The sequence below is a fragment of the Sparus aurata genome, chromosome 19, assembly GCF_900880675.1.
Source record: "Sparus aurata chromosome 19, fSpaAur1.1, whole genome shotgun sequence".
In the NCBI taxonomy this organism is placed as follows: domain Eukaryota; kingdom Metazoa; phylum Chordata; class Actinopteri; order Spariformes; family Sparidae; genus Sparus; species Sparus aurata.
In genome coordinates this window covers 10,059,308-10,075,509 of record NC_044205.1, presented here as the reverse complement: position 1 = coordinate 10,075,509, position 16,202 = coordinate 10,059,308, and positions in this window count along the sequence as shown.

The window sequence follows — 16,202 nt, the reverse complement described above, 5'->3', positions numbered from 1 at the left end:
TAGTCAAGGCGAAAAGCTGGTGTCATTAACTCACAGCTGGGCAGGATAAGTACACCAGGATTTTACAACAACTGGATTTCTAACCCCCACCCCCCCCCCTCCACCCTCCTCCTCCCTCTACCCTTTTAGTTTCTAATTAATCACCATGAAAAAGACCCTTCACCACATGACGGATGACCAGAGAAAACAATTTTCACCCTAAGAGCCTTTTAATTTTAAACTCTGAGAGCTCATTGACTGCAACTCCCAACAACCCATCAATGCTAGTTTTTAATGCACTTCCTCTTTTGTTATTGAGAAGAATGGAGAGGCAGCGAAGGCCCCGGCTCCTCCTCATAACTCATGTCATTGATTTGCTAAATGCCAGACATTTGCCATAGGAGAGAGTCCTGTCAATGGCTGTTGGCAGGGTGTGTGTAAATTACTCCATTAGAGGGAGTTTTGGGTTATTTATAGTTGAGAGAAATAGAGGTTGGGCTGCATAAATGAGCATGGATCGGGCGCTACGAGTTCGAATAAACCCCTTGTTTGGTCCTGTCACATAGAGGGTTCCTTTTTAGTCGGAGGAAAAAGCTCCCTCCAATATTGCAGCGTGAAAAAAAAAACGAAGAAAAGCCATCATTCACCATAACGCATTATGACAGACGGGCTTTGCTCTTGTGAAAGTAGGCTAGACAGGTCCGAGGGGCAAAAAAATCCAGCCCTGGCGGAAACAGTGACAAGCGGTTCTGTTGTGGTTATTGTTAGCATCCACACCAGTTGGACGGGTCAGTCAAAACAGTCCTGTGACACCGCAGCGTATCGGAAGAGATGCCGTCCTTGGGAGTTCAGTAACAGCAGACCCAGACAGGAAACGGGGTCACAGCTCTCCGCAAATTAAAAGCTTCAATACTGAGTTCACCAACGCGGTTGAATCTCAACCAGCGTTGCTCATTTACAGACTGGAACATTTTATTTCACTTTTCAGGACTTTGACTTTTACTGTATTAAATCAAATAACTACTTTTTAAGAATGTGTATAACAACTTTAACACCATCCTAACAGCACAGGCCCAACACTGCTGGGGTAAAAGGGAAGCACTGCGCTCTCAGTGGGCGGCCTCAGCTCAGTCAAAATCACTTTAATAGTTATTTCTTGCTGGCAGTTCCTCTGAACTCCTCCGTCCAGCCCCGACTCACGTTTCCACAACGTCTTCCTGAAACAACTCACATCCCTGCGATCTCAGAGTGAGACTTCTCCTCGGTGTATCTGGTTCTACAGTTGCCATCTCAATACAGGGCCCAGGTTTAAAAATACCAGGATTCCCCATTTAAATAAATCACTGTCCTCTGTTTCTATTATCAATCATAACAATTCAAAAACCCTGTAGCTGCGCACGGAAATACTGCCTGATAGCATACTGTAGCATTACAGCAGAAAAAGAAAGAAACTCTCCCCAGTAAGTCATGTTCATATCCTATTGAGCGAGCAGCTACGGTCACAATCAGCAGGTTATTGTCTGAGCTTTCCACTCTAATCACGGCATTGTAGTTCATAGGTCTTTTCTGCATCTGGAGAAATGTTTCAGCACCGTGGATGCCTTCAAAGTACATTTCTGGCAGATAAAAATGCTCTGAAGTGATTGCTGATGAGGCCGCATTCAACTCGATTCAAAGTAGTTTCGCCGCGCCGGTGTCAGAATCTGTGAGTTCTTAAAGATGCCAGGGGTGGATTCCTATAGACACCACTGTTTGTTCATCTCTGCTGTTTGTTTTCAATCACAGAAAGATTACATGGTACACGAGAAACCAATAGCGAGCTCCGCGGGAACCCCCCCGCTTTACTATCACATCCATCGGGAGACACACTACCACATGATTTTGTGTGTTTCTAACTTCTCATGACTTGGCTTTTTTGGGTGACTGCGACCTTTTTAATCAAATGAGATTAATTAAATCATGCAGGTTCTCAGCGGAAAACGTGTCCCATGGACCTAGTTTTAAAGCGATCCCCTCTGAACGTCACACTTTTTTGTCGCGTTGCCACTGCATTTATGCGCAGCGGGTCTTGTTTTTGTGCCACCATGTGTGTCGCTCATGGATATGGGCGAATTATTCACACATGCCACACAAACTCTTTTTACTCATTCAGTCTGTAAAAAAGTAGTGCCAGTATGCATTTAGCGGAATAAAAGATAAATGCAGAGTGACAAAATGCCCCTGAGGGGTGGTGATATTTTTTGCCTCGACTCTTCTATGACACCTTGATAAGGCAATTATGGAGTAATTACCTTAACAAGTGGCATTAGCGAAAATTATCCTCATTTTTCTGCTAAAATAACACCAAATCAGTGGTGAGTGAGTTTCAGAATCCCTAATCAGCATCTCATTAGGTGGTGCAACTGCCTGATTTAGTCAGCCTTCAATGACAAATGCAATTAGTGCTACCGAACAACACAAATGTGACAACATTGTGCCAAATAAGGCAGATGAATCAGTCACATCCTTCGGAGATTTCACATGTTTCTGCACTTCATAATAGCTAATTGTATTTGGAGAGTCTGTGTGCACGATTCCGGCAGTTTCCGGAGATGCTATCCATGGCCCGAGTAAAACAAAAGGTTCAAAGTCAATGGGAGCCACGCTGGGAGCGAGTGTTGGCGAATCGCTCCTCTTTCAGCAAATGGAACAGATAAGCAGAAACGTTTGCTTCCTCTCTTCTCCCGAGTTAGCTGGTGCAGCAAGGTCAGGTGAATGTGATCAGCCACTGTGTCTAAGCGTATTATCAGGTGAAATCTGTGGAGTGACGTGAGCGAACCGGGCCAGTCAGCTGTCTGGAAAAATCATTACACAGAGCCGGACATTTTGGATAACTTTGGAGGCAATCGGCCGCTCGGGATGCGGCACGGATCTCTGCGTGACCAAAACGCCCTTGAATGAAAGACTTCCTCATCACACCGGTCAGGTGCCTAATCGAGAGTTGATGATTCTTAGGAGGACGGGCCAAGACGAGGTTGGGTAAAACACACTGATATCCAAAGCGTTAAAGCTGCAGCTCCTACAGTGATATGACCTGGCATTAAAGTGTCTCTGTCAGGTATTTTGTAGCATTTGTTCCCTTTATTACATTAAAGGGATAGTTCACCCAAAATCATAAAATACATATGTGTCCTCTTTACTGTGGTGCTACTCATCCATCTAGATTGTTTTGGTGTGAGCTACTGAATTTTGGAGATATCTGCCTTCTCTCCGATAATGTCTGTAACGGAACTGGACGACCCTCGGTTGTAGTGCTCAGCTTGCCAGAGAACAAATTGGAAAAACTCAACAGCAATGTCTCTTTGCAGAAATCGTGACCTGGCTACTCAGTGTGTGACAGACATTGTTGTGAGCAGTTTCATATAGGAACTATTTTATTTATATCAAACTACACCAGCCAACCTTGTCACCGCAACAGGTGGCACGGACTGACTTGCGGATGAGAGGCTAGTTAACTTGGCTAACTGCTCTAGCTAACAGCTCCACTGAGGAGGACGCCATTAATACTGCACAGTCATATGATTGGCTGGTGAAGAGACTGTGGGATAATATATATACAATAATATATTTTTTTATTAAATATATTTTTTTGGTGCAATGGTAACAACTGGTAGGGATTGAAAAGCACATCACATTTAAAGCAACCAAGTCTCATCAGCCCGCTAACGTCCTCTGTCAAGTCATGGCGGTGTTCAATCCATCAGCAGCCAGACTGAAAACAGATGCGTTCCGTTACTTTAAAAGTCACCAAAGTCAACTCCTTTAATTTATGTCCTTAATGTTTTAACATCACGCAAACTTTTAACTTGGAATTCATAATTAGTCTCATAATCACAGCTCATTAATTAGGAGCTATAATTAGTCAGAGATCAGCCTAATGATAAGACACAATTATGTCTCCAGATGCATTGTTTCTAATCAAGCCCCTAATATTCAAACACAGCCCAGTGAGTGTAAGATGTAAACTGTCTGTCATCATGAAGGAGCTTCCTGTCTGTGACCCCCCTTTTAAACACATTTCACCCTGTCTGCCTGCGTGCGCCACGCGTGTCCATCCCGCTGCGGACGTGTGTGCACGTTAAAGCGCGCGGAGGTATAGTTATTACCATACATAAACCGGACGTTTGAAGTAAAATAGCATTTAATGACTTATTTGAAGTATTTGAATTGCAAAGGGGATGAAACATCCCTTTGAGGGAGGAAATGCCATATTCCAATCAAACATTTTACTGTTGCGAAGGTTAATGAATGCCATTAGCCCAGCGCCAATAAATTCAGACTTGTACTTTCACGAGATGCATAAATTAGATAAAGACCCAGAATCCAAAGCTTCATACCGGGGGGGAGAGGGGATGTATGACAGCAACACAATTACATGCCTGTGGAAGAAATGGCTGCTAAATGGAAGCAATTTGACAAGCTTCAATGACTGGAAGTTAGTATTTCCATCAGCTTTTACTTGTTTTTTAAAGCTAGACCATCAGCTGGCTGTTTTTCTTTTTGTCTGCTAAAATGTATAACAATTAAAAACTTGGTACATTGACAAATTTGTACTAAATTCATCCTGATAGTAGCTCATCTGTACGCACATTAACGCGATTCATTGCCAAACGGAATAACGCTGCACCAAAATGTTACCAACTCTACCGATTAGTTTGTCGCATGACTGAATGGGTGGACAATATTTATTTTTCATCGATTTTACAATAATTATGAACCAATTTTGCTCTTTATGTTCCCTTTGAGATGCTAATTAGTTGTTCATTTGGTTGTATCCTTTTGGCTAATGGCTCATCACTTCTGAAAGTGTCCTGCCTGGCACTAATAAGGTCTGACGTAGGCGTTTTCTATACTTCATTACTCCTTTCAAATGATCATTGGCCTCCTTAATTAGATGATAGTTGAATTATAGCTGCGCTGTAGACTGCGACCTTGAAAAAGAAGTTGAGATCTGACAAATGAAGGCCCCGAGAGCTAATGGCTGGGACGGAACGACACGTTGTTTGGGAAGGTCCGAGAGCGCGTTGGTCACCTCTTCAGCTGCGTGTAAACCTCATTACGGTAACGATGTCCCCGTGAACTTTTGTCTTTCAAAGTCAGCGTAAAGAGTCCCAAGATCTACCCTCCTTTGCTGTTTACTTTACAAGTCATAAAAGGAACGCGGGAGAGACGGGGGAGGAGACTGGGTTAATGTTGACTTCATGCACAGTGGGGTGGGATATTAAAAAATCTCTGCTCACTTCTGGAGCCTCTCCAGGTTGAGCAGCATCACTGAGGGTTCACTCTCCAACATACCAAACCGATGACACAAACGATAAAAGAGTCCAATTATCTCGGGAATGCTGTAAATGTTCCATCCACTGTTGCCAAATACTTAAAGTTTAGTTAAGGTTGAAGTTGAGACTGCCTGACTTGACTGTAATATTTATGTGAAAACGCACTTTTCAGATGAGGGGCAATTTTCTCCTTGACGATGAGCAGTTGCCGTATATAGCATGTTTATATTTATCCTAATAGTTCTTCTTATATTTTTATTCAAATTGTTATTTTATTCTTCCCAATAATCTCCTCATTATTGTCTCTATTTTTTGAGACTTACATTTACATTTGAGGGTATTAGCTTACACTTTTGTCCAAAGCAACTTTCATACATACATATTCATACATTCATACATACAGACATACATTCAAACACTGATGGCGGTGGCTGCCAGCACATCAGGAGCAGTTTGGGGTGCAGTATCTTGCCCAAGGACACTCCCTCAATAAAGGCGATCAATTAAGGCACTTCTTATCTTATCTTAGCATCTGTACAACTTTCTGAGATGACTCATTTTCTAATAAGACAAGAGCAGGTTATCTATATTTACCATGCTCACCATCTCAGTTTGAGGGCAAAGTACCAACATGCAAACATTTGTTAATTATCACTCAACATAAAGCACAGCTCAGCCTGTCGTTTTTTTTGTAAGAAGCAGACAAATTAAATTTTGACCTGATCATGGTGCTGAATGAAAAATGAGGGGGATCATCAAGAAGAAATATCAGATATCGCCGAGTCGGTGCTGTTCATGTAACATGATATTTATTGCTGTGAACATCATTTCAACCGACCAATCACTCTGTTGTCATAGCTTTGTGACTCATGTTGGTGTTGTTCTGAATGTTTCCCCAGCCCCATTTATTCCCATGAAAGCTGCACAGGGCCATTTTAAAAGCCAAACAGCTCGACTTCCCAGGTATAAATATATTTTCAAGTACACCTGAAAATACCAACTTCTGTCGACTGGCTCACCTGAATGGGCAAAAAATAACTTAATCTTGTGGCTCTTCAAGTCTTTCCGAATTTTATTGGACCGAATGGTATCCGTTATGGTAGTGAAAACGTGTCATTTTGAGCGCGTCATGACCCCAAAACATTTTAGCGACTGCTTTACAAGAAAAAAACATCTTCAAATCCTGCCGCTCTTCCTGGGGGTTTGTACGAAATAGTAAAAAAAAACACACCTCTGGAGCAAGTTGTTTTGGCGTCATGGGTCTGATTCAATGGCAATCCTGTGACAACATTAATAATGATGCTCTAGGAACAACACCAACCCGCTGACATCAGGTCGTGACCAAGTAAACGTCTGTACTCAATGCCATGACAGTCGGTGATGGTGGTGCTGGTGGAATATTCAGAGGATCGCCAAAGTTAGGATGCATCCTCAGGGAACCATGAACATCCGCACAGAATTATGTGCATATCTATCATGTAGATATTGAGATATATGTATACAGGATAAGTGAAAACTTTGACCTGCTAGTGATGCAAGCGAAAAAGCCACTCCGCTCATCCTCCATTGAGGGATCTTAATGTCTGCGCAAAATATCATAGCAATCCATCCAGTTGTTGCTGAGCTGTCATTTATATAGCCATCCCTACAACCATGCTGCTGCATGGATAAAAATATATTCATATTTATGTAATTAAGTTGTTTGATATTCACTGCATACTAACAACATTACCAATACAATAATCGATTATATGTTTTTTAGACTTTCAGAGATTGAATTTTCTTAACATGAACTACAGTGAGCTACGTGCTACACTGCCTTTTTCTCAAAGCATGCTGGTATCAGCCTCGGGCCCCCAGTGATCCTGAATGGACAGATGGCTCAGTGAGCACTATTAAATGTAATAACAACTTTGGCCAATGTGTGTTTTTCTGGGCCAACAGTTATCGGTTGTTTTACCACAAGGCAAACAACCGGTAGGCAGAAGTTAAGAAAACAGGAATCCAACAACCAGAGCGTTAGCAGGGTTCGACGCTCGTAGTTAAACCACACCCGCAGCAGCCTTTGCTCCATCGCTAAGGTACCACCATCACTCTTGATGTACACCACCACATCACTCCAGTAAGCAAAATCCCCCGAGACGGGTCTTTTTTCAGCGCTAACATGTGAAATATTGCTTTGCTGGGTGTTCACTCAGGCGAGCAAAAATCATTGCCTCTCTCTAGGTAAGGCTGACAGATGGCCATCCACACTGTGAGAAAAACAAAGGCTTGGATGGCAGAGTGAACAACCAGGTCGGCCCGTGTTTTATCTCCCTTCACTTTGTAAAATGGTCTCCAAGGTTAACCTCGGCCGGCTTTTCTTTAGTTTTATTTAAGAGGAAAATTACAAAGAAAGCAGGTTTCTGGGGGGGATGTACTTTTAGCCTTTGCCCGAGTTTTTCTTTCTTTCCCGCGGATAACAAAAAAAATAAAAAATAATTATCATGAACTTTTTCTTTCCATGTATTTTTGATTTGAAATCAACATGAATACCTGGCAGGATATCGCTGACATATACTTACACTTAATCAACACGCTTAGAAAATTAACAACTCGGAGCTGAAACGCAATTTGCATGTGTTTGCTTGTGCAGAATAATCAAATCATGCGGTATTAGGCCACGCATCAAACTCTGGAGACAGTGGTTTTGTTCAGCTGGAGGTAATTGAGCACCTCTGCCATCTTTTTTAGAACAGTGCCCGACATAACCACTGGTTGTCGGCAGTCTGACGAGTATCAGATGAATAATTTTAATGTTAATTACACAGTAGCAGAAATACATTAGAAAATCCTTTCACGATGGGCAATGAAGGAAGTTAAAGATGTCGTTAAATGCAGTACCCCGGGATATTTTTAAAAAGAGATGACATGGAGGAGCAAATGGCTGTGTTATATTTATAAGAGTTGCAGGCCGGGGTTGGACTGAACTTTCTTTGCAGCGAGTTATGATAGAAGTTTGGTTAATATTCCAGTTTAGCCTTGGAATCCTGGAGGATAATAAGACATCGCTGGGGGGACGTGAAGGTCTCAGATGAGAGGCTGTTCCCCATTTTTTTCAACGTTTCCTGAAGTGCAGAAATCTAATCTTTTCTAATGGCGGCAATGATGCTGAGACTCTGTTATTGTTTTTTCATGGATATGATTTGAACTTAATTTTCCAGAATATAAATTATCGATTCGCTTAATCCACCTGCTGTGACCTCCTCCGGAACGTCTACATAAGTGCTGATGATCTCATTTTCAAACACTGTGACATGCTGAATTCTTCAAATGGAATGGATGATTGATTTGGAGGATGTGATGAAAATCTGGGGTTGATCACTGGAACATCTACTACACACTTTTGTTCCGCTACTTTTCATTTTCCAGGAACACAGCGACATCAGTAGCAGAATATACAACACTACAATGTTGAATATGGCTCGGAATTTTATGTTTATTTGAAATAAGCCAGATTTATTTCAGTGTGAACGGATGAACAGTATTGTTCAAAATGCAAAAATTCTGTTGTTATAGGGAGGTCTTTTTAGATCTTTTCCCGGCGTATGTGCTAAAAATTGATTGTGCCAAAGGGTGAGTCTAGGAGGTTAAATGAAGCAGAGTTGTAAGGATAATTGCAAAAAGTCTAATTTCTTCATTCTATATGATCAACGCATCTATAAACTGAGGTCTAGATGCCAAATATTTGCTAAAAAAGGACATTAGACATACAGAAAACACAAACATCATGTATGTGATCACACATATTCGGTTAAAGTCCCACAAAGACATACCTTTGTTATCACCAGAGACATTATGTAATGACTGTAGAAGTATGGACCGGGCGATACAATAACTTTTCCGTCATGACACCTTCCCACCCTGACATTTTGACAACAACCCCAGTTGGCCTTGTCTGCCTGTGCAGAGGGAAGCTGAACACACGCCTTCGATCCGGTCGTGGGTTGCCAGATTGCAGTGACATTTGGGTTAAAACTGTATGCAGCGTGAGGACCGTGCGTCTAGATCGTGTTTTCTTGATCTGGCAACTTGGGTGACAACGGACAAACAAAGCAAACTTGTGCAACAGTGTACGACAGGTTCTGACCCAGAAGAGAACGCATTAACTTTGAGTGTGGATCTGGATAAAGCGACGGATCAAGGACTGTTTTCTTAATGCACTATAAGCTCGAGTCCAAGTCGCAACTCGAGTCCCCATCTCTGCTTTAAACTGCATAGTTGATTTTTTTTGTTGTCGATAAGAGCGACCACCTTCATTAGATCCATTTAATCCAAACGAAAATGATGAGGAGCGCATCTTTTTTAACTTTTACATATTCTAAATCGATTAAAAAGACCATGATATGATAACAGTGTTTTGTGTGTACTGTGTCAAGTTTCAAGTGAGTGATGTATCTCTGGGTGAAAGAATCTTCCCTCACCTTGGCCCGAGCGGCACCAGCTATCTATCAGAGAAAGATGGATGCCGAGTCTGGTGGGTGACATAAAGATGACCAACTCCGCGCTTGGCAGTGATGGAGACGCTCCGTCGCTTTGATGCGTCGGCCCCGCAATATGGTGTCAGCAGAATGGACTGGATGGCCGTAAAACGGAGGTGTCAAGCTGTAAGTCTGCATATAGACAGGGTCACTTCACCTGGTTACTGAGGGCGAGGAGCTGCTCAGTCAACCCTGAAAGCATGTGTGCGGGATGATTCGATCCTGCTGAGGCTGCACAGGGGAGGAAAACCCATCACACGCGGGAAAAATTCACTCCAGAGGCAGGTGAGTTGAAGGTTTCAGACTGGAGGTGCCTCGAAACTCACTCAGGATTAAAACTAACATCGCGAGCCGCTGCGGCGCGGAGCCCTCGCGTCATGCTGGGCACCCGCATTCACCGTTAACCTCCCGCGTGTCTTACATTCCCGCTGCTGCGCTTCGGCTGTCCATCACTCTCAGCAGTTCTTCTGGGTGGTCATAACTCACGCGGAGTTTTGTCATAGAAGAAGCCTGCTGTCCTCTGGGATCAACTCCACATTATGCCCCTCAGCATTGATTAGCACTGTGTTGCACTGACACGGACAGAGACAGATAGAGTCTCCTGGATCTGTCGGCCCGATAATACCCACTGCCAAAAGAGGGGAGGACGTTAAACCGAACGGGCACAATGTGTTCAGGCGTCTTCCCCGGCTAATGTCAGGAGGAGGCGTTTTTTTTCGACAATGAGGAAATGAGGAGGTGACCCGGCGAGGCCACGATGCATATTGCTTTGACCCTCCCACTTGGCCCCGCCATTGTTTTTCAATTAATCGCAGCCACTTTGCGGCGAACGACACTGACAGATGGCAAGGTCTTTGTTGGGGTTCACGGAGGTGCGAGGCAGATAGTGCTTACTGGTGGGGAAAAGTGAATTTTGGGGCCAAATGATACACGCCCCCGAGCAGAGCCGCTGAGGCAGATTTCTAAGTGCTGATCTATTCAAAGTGCAAGGAACCAGGAAATAAGGTAGAGGTGTCTCTACAGGTCTAGAGGATATTACACCGCCGTGTCAAGGGAGGGTTTTGCATGATGAAGAGACGTAATTTAAGTATCATCGTAGTTAGTCAATTAGACTTTTTAAACTTTTACAGCAGCACACAGCCCCTTGTCACTGCCGAGGAACGTTAGAAACTTTACCCATTCCTGATTTACACTGTTAATGCCCACTTTTAAATAATGACAACAAGTTTTAGACGTTGTCGTTATTACGCTTGACAAATAAGAACAATGCCAGGGGGATGTGCTGCATTTTGTGTTGCTGATACACACAGCCAGAATTGATGGAAAGTCTCATGCAGTGCTTTATAGTACGGCTTCCAACTTTCTTGGCTTGTGACCTTGTATAGTCTAGCAGGGCTGACAACCCCTGTCTAATTTAGCTATTCAAACAAGTGTGATTAGACAGTGTAATGCTTGGGGGAATCAAACCTGAATCAGTCCAACACTAATTACACTGAACAGTTGTTGACCCAACTTGTTTTCTTAAGCTTGTCAACTGTAAAGAAAATGAAGTTACCTCAACAAGTTGGCAGAACTACAACATTTAAGTTTTAAATCTAATGACATACAACTTTAATGACCAAACTGTGACCTTGTTAAACTTTCATTCAAGAGTTTTTAGAACATTTACAAGAGGACAAATACGCTTTTAAAGAAAAGTGAGACAAAAAATGTGTTTGTTTTTGCCGATCGTCTCATGCTGCTGTCCCCCAGCAGGGATGGATACTGGGAGAGCAACAAAAACTGCTACACTCAACCAAAACCAAAACGGGGATTTAAAATGACTAAAATCAATGTTTGTGTATTTAATCTACTATCGTCTGAAAGAGCTTTTCAAGTGAGAATTTTCCCACACAGAATTATTGCCACCTTTCATTCAAGGCAGCCTTATTGCATCTCTAAGACGATTTTTTTTTTTGTTTTGTTTTTCTGGCCTGCAACTTTACCATTTTCAGTCTGGCTGCTTTCACAGCCTTGTTTTCAAGGACTGTTGTTTAATGTGAAGAAATCTCTGAAAACCCACTTTGCAGTTTGGTAATGTGCAGATAGTGCAAACAGACCCAGTTAGCAGCTGGTGATCGTAAACAGCTAAAGAGCCAGATATCTTGAGACGGTGGAGACCAAAGCCAGAGCCAAACTGACGATAAATATCGGGCTGACATTCCTGAGGTGGCCAGAAAAACTTCAAATGCGTGATGATGTTGCACCGTGTCTGCCAGCAACTTAGCAGAAACACGACTTGAAATGAATGCAACAGTAAAACAGCATTCAGAAGTTAAATTGTGTCACTTGTTTCTGCTTCCCTCAATTGCCAAAAAAAAAAAAAAAAAACAGTTACTATAGTATTACGCGGAGAAGAATGCAGCTGACCCTGCACTGTTTCTGGACGCCGGACTCCATCGCTGTTGAAGGCCGGTCCATGCTGATCCCTCTCCTTTATGGCCCACTAAAGCACTGGCAGATGTGCCGTTAAGTAGCTCTCAACGATTGTTAGTCGAGCCCTAACTTCTCCCTGGTGCTGAGCTATTGATTTTGCATTAGATAAACATGAATCTTGTAAATAAGAGGTGAGCGCGGATCCATCGACCCTCCCCATTGTGAGCGAGGGACGGAGGGAGAGAGCGCTCTGAAACATTAGCGCGACACAATGAACGGAGGCTTCGTTTGAAGCGTAATTATCTTTCCCACTGGAGTGCAGTGAGGGGACAAATGGGAGCGCCAGAGGTGACATAGATTCTCTACCGGTGGACTACAAAGGTCAAACCTCCTGGCTGAAAGACTAGTGAGGGGAAAAAAAGTATGATATATAGGTTATGATGACTAACAAATACAATATAGGCAAAAATCAAAGACGCCTGCATGATTGGAGTATTGATGAATGCTTTTGGCAAAGAAATAAAGACTGGGTTCAGAGTGCTTTAGAATTTGTGGAGTAGCATTTACAGTTGAAGTGACAAGGATTAGCACAGTGCCTGAAGATTTTCAATGCATGGCAAGAACAGCTGCGTTTACTGTTTGCCATTCTCTATACGCAGGTAATAGAGGAGGATAGGAGAAAAGGCTCTCTCACCAGAATGTCAATATATACTGGAGGAAAAAAAGGCTATGGTCCTGATCTGATCTAATAATTCCAATCTACTGTATGTGATATGGACATAAAACAGTAGCCCGGTGCTATGACTTTTGGCTTACTACCACAGATTTTCATCAGGGCTTTAATGATACCAATAATGCTCTGAACACTGAGGACAGAAATTCATTTCAGAAAGGAGAGGAAGAAAAAAAAAAGGCCCTGCTGGTGTTTCATCCATCTGTTGAAGCAGCATTTTTTTTTTTCTGTAGTGAGGAATTTATGAAAAAGTCTCTAACAAGTCTGATTTATGTTTATAGGCCTCTAAACAGACAGGTAGTCAGTGGAGCTCGGGGAGCGCTAAACAGAAGTACATAAAAACAATGGAGAAGGGATTGGATCAGCTCAGCTGAAACGCATTTGTCCTGGGGGAAAAAGCCTCTTCGGCAGCAAAAAGAGCAGCGCCAGGCACAGACAGTATATCTGGGAAATGGAATCCTTTGACCGTTTATTAATCAATAAACACATTGGATTGCATCAAAGCGTGACGCATTTCGGTCTGTTTTTTAATGTCACTGATTAATTTTATCAGGGTCCTTCGGTGCTGCAGAGGGCTGACAGCTAACAAATTGTGCGCGAGCCTTGTGTGTGGTTGAGTCTGGCGCAGTAAATACTTCACTGCCGGGAGAGAACAAGGATCAGAACGGGCGGCACATTATCAGCTTTTTCTGTCACATTATAAAATACGGTTATAATTTTAATCCACGGCACACACAGACAGCCACACGGGTTCAATGTTTTGCGGGCGTTTTTTTTTTTTCTTTTCTTTTTTTAACAGAAACACAGTGCAGAACAAAAAACCCATACATGTTGTCTCTGCGCGTTGACATCCAAAGCCCCTCTATCTTCCTGAATCTTTTTCGGTCGAGGCATGTAAGTTGGAGGCTGGGATGAGATTGAAAGTGAAAGCCTTCCAGTTTTATTTAACCCCGTCCCTCTGATTCAATATGAAGCCTGCCTGTGTGCAGATGATAACTGAGAGCAAAAGGTTGACATCAATAGGACTGACTGACTGTCTCTGCGTGCGTGCGTGTGTGTGTGAGCGCTGGTCTGTCTGCATGCATACATGCATGTTTAGAGGGGGTGTATGACTGTGATTGCACATGAGTGTCCGAGTGTGTAACTGTGTGTGTGTGTGACGGACGGACAGACAGACAGCAGTGCTGGCACACAGCCGGCCTGTCAGTGAATGATTAGTGAAACCTGCTACACTAATAATCCCCTTGTAATAGTTTTCTCAGAAGATGGCCTATTTGATTATTGGAATTCATTGGGGCCTTTAATTACATGCGCCAGGCATTTCCAGGCTAATTTGTACCTTCGTCCCGTTTAGCATTTCAAAGTGGCAAATCGTTCTTGGCACCTTATTAGACATCTCCGATCCCCGACGCGCCGTTCTCTGCAGCCCAAGCCGCGTCAATAAGGATGCATTTTAGAAGAAAGTTGAAATAAAATAACGGATTTGTCGTACACGGACATCGAGGTGGCACAATCGGGGTACATCGGTAAATATAAATGTGCCTCGAATTGAGTTCCAACGTCAATAATGTACTGATTGAACTGGAGGAAAAATGCTTAACTCTTCGGATGCAAACATAGGTTAAAAATATCCTGGCTGTATATTTCCAAGACAAAAAATGTCATTACATTAAGTTTTTGTATCGTCAACCCAACTTTCCATAAATGGCTCCAAATTAATCGGTGCATGTTCTACCGAAATTCATAGGAACCTTCCCTCCATATCAGTTATTCGTCAGTGACAGTAAATAAACCAAGCGTAAACCCATTGTCATCATCCAGTGGTGTGTAGACTAGCGTTTTGAAGCCTCGTGCTTGACTGACCACTGTCGCCATCTTGGTTTTTTTGGAGCCAGCAGTGACCGTATCTTGACGAGATTATGCATTGAACAAAATAAACTACATTATTCTTCTTATGCCTGGGTGTTTTGCCCTGTTTCTGCCTCAGCGTGTTGGAGACACAACAGCCTCCCATAAACCAATGGCAGCGCAAAGGAAGGCCAAGTCCTCAGGGCAAGACTCTGCTGTCCACTTACATCTGAAGGAGATAAATAATTCCTTTGAAGACTGCAATGTAAACATCTTGGCCAGAGAAGACAGATGGTTTGAAAGAGGAGTAAAAGAGTCCATCTATGTCAAACTGGAACAGCCGTTTTTGAACATAGGAAGTGGCCTACGACATTACTTATTACCCACCTACAATGCTGTACCGAGTTCCCTCCCCAGACAGATTAACAACCATTCACATGTGAGGCTTAGCTAGCCTTAGCAACCCACATGAAGGCCAGTGGGCTCAACGACCCAAAAGTGGCCCTGACGACTCTGAAACTCAGAGCTCACACGCTTCCTTAGCGACTCTGTAAGGACACTCCCACACAGAGTTTAAAATCCTGCAACTCCCCTCCAGTTAGTCAGAACTGAAGAAGCCTCTTGGATGACAGGTGCAATGTCTTCAGGAAACTGAAACACGTCCAGTTGCCTACGATACAGCACCAAGAATTACTCAAACATTCCTGTACACTAGCTGCGGATGTATCGATGCAAGTAACTATGCAGCTCTGCAACTTAGCTCTGTAGCATTTTACAAAGATATACAACTTCTACTCTAGGGTTAGGGTTAGGGTTATAATCTTTTACTCTATTTCGTCATGTCACATTTGAACATTACCTTTTAATTGACCTATTTATTGACTGATTCCGATCATGATTTTATAACCCCTACTCATGTATGTAGTTATGTTCCACTTAGAATATCCTGGTTTTAAATTCCACCAGTGATGAGCTGAGATTCTGACGTCTCAGATTAAGACAATCTAAACTAAATTAGCACAGTATTTCCTCAGGGTAAAATGAAAATAAATGTCAGCTTTTTTTCCCCCCAACCAAAAGTGACCATAAAGTAAACAACAGTGTAAAAAAAAAAAAATGTACCAGCAATTATCGAGGCCAGATCGAGGTAGTCACAATCCCACCACCCCATCCAATATCAAAGAGGTTCAAGTTTGTGCTAATTATTGTGATATTAATGCAAAAACCTTTTTTTCAGCCGTATTGCTTTTGTCGCCAGATGAAAGGAACTTCCACTCATATGAAAATCTAATAACATTTATCTCAAAGGGAGTTATTGAATTTTGATGTTCTCCCTATGAGCACCATTTATATGACTTAGCAGGAAATCAGAAGCCGTTTGACAATCCAAGG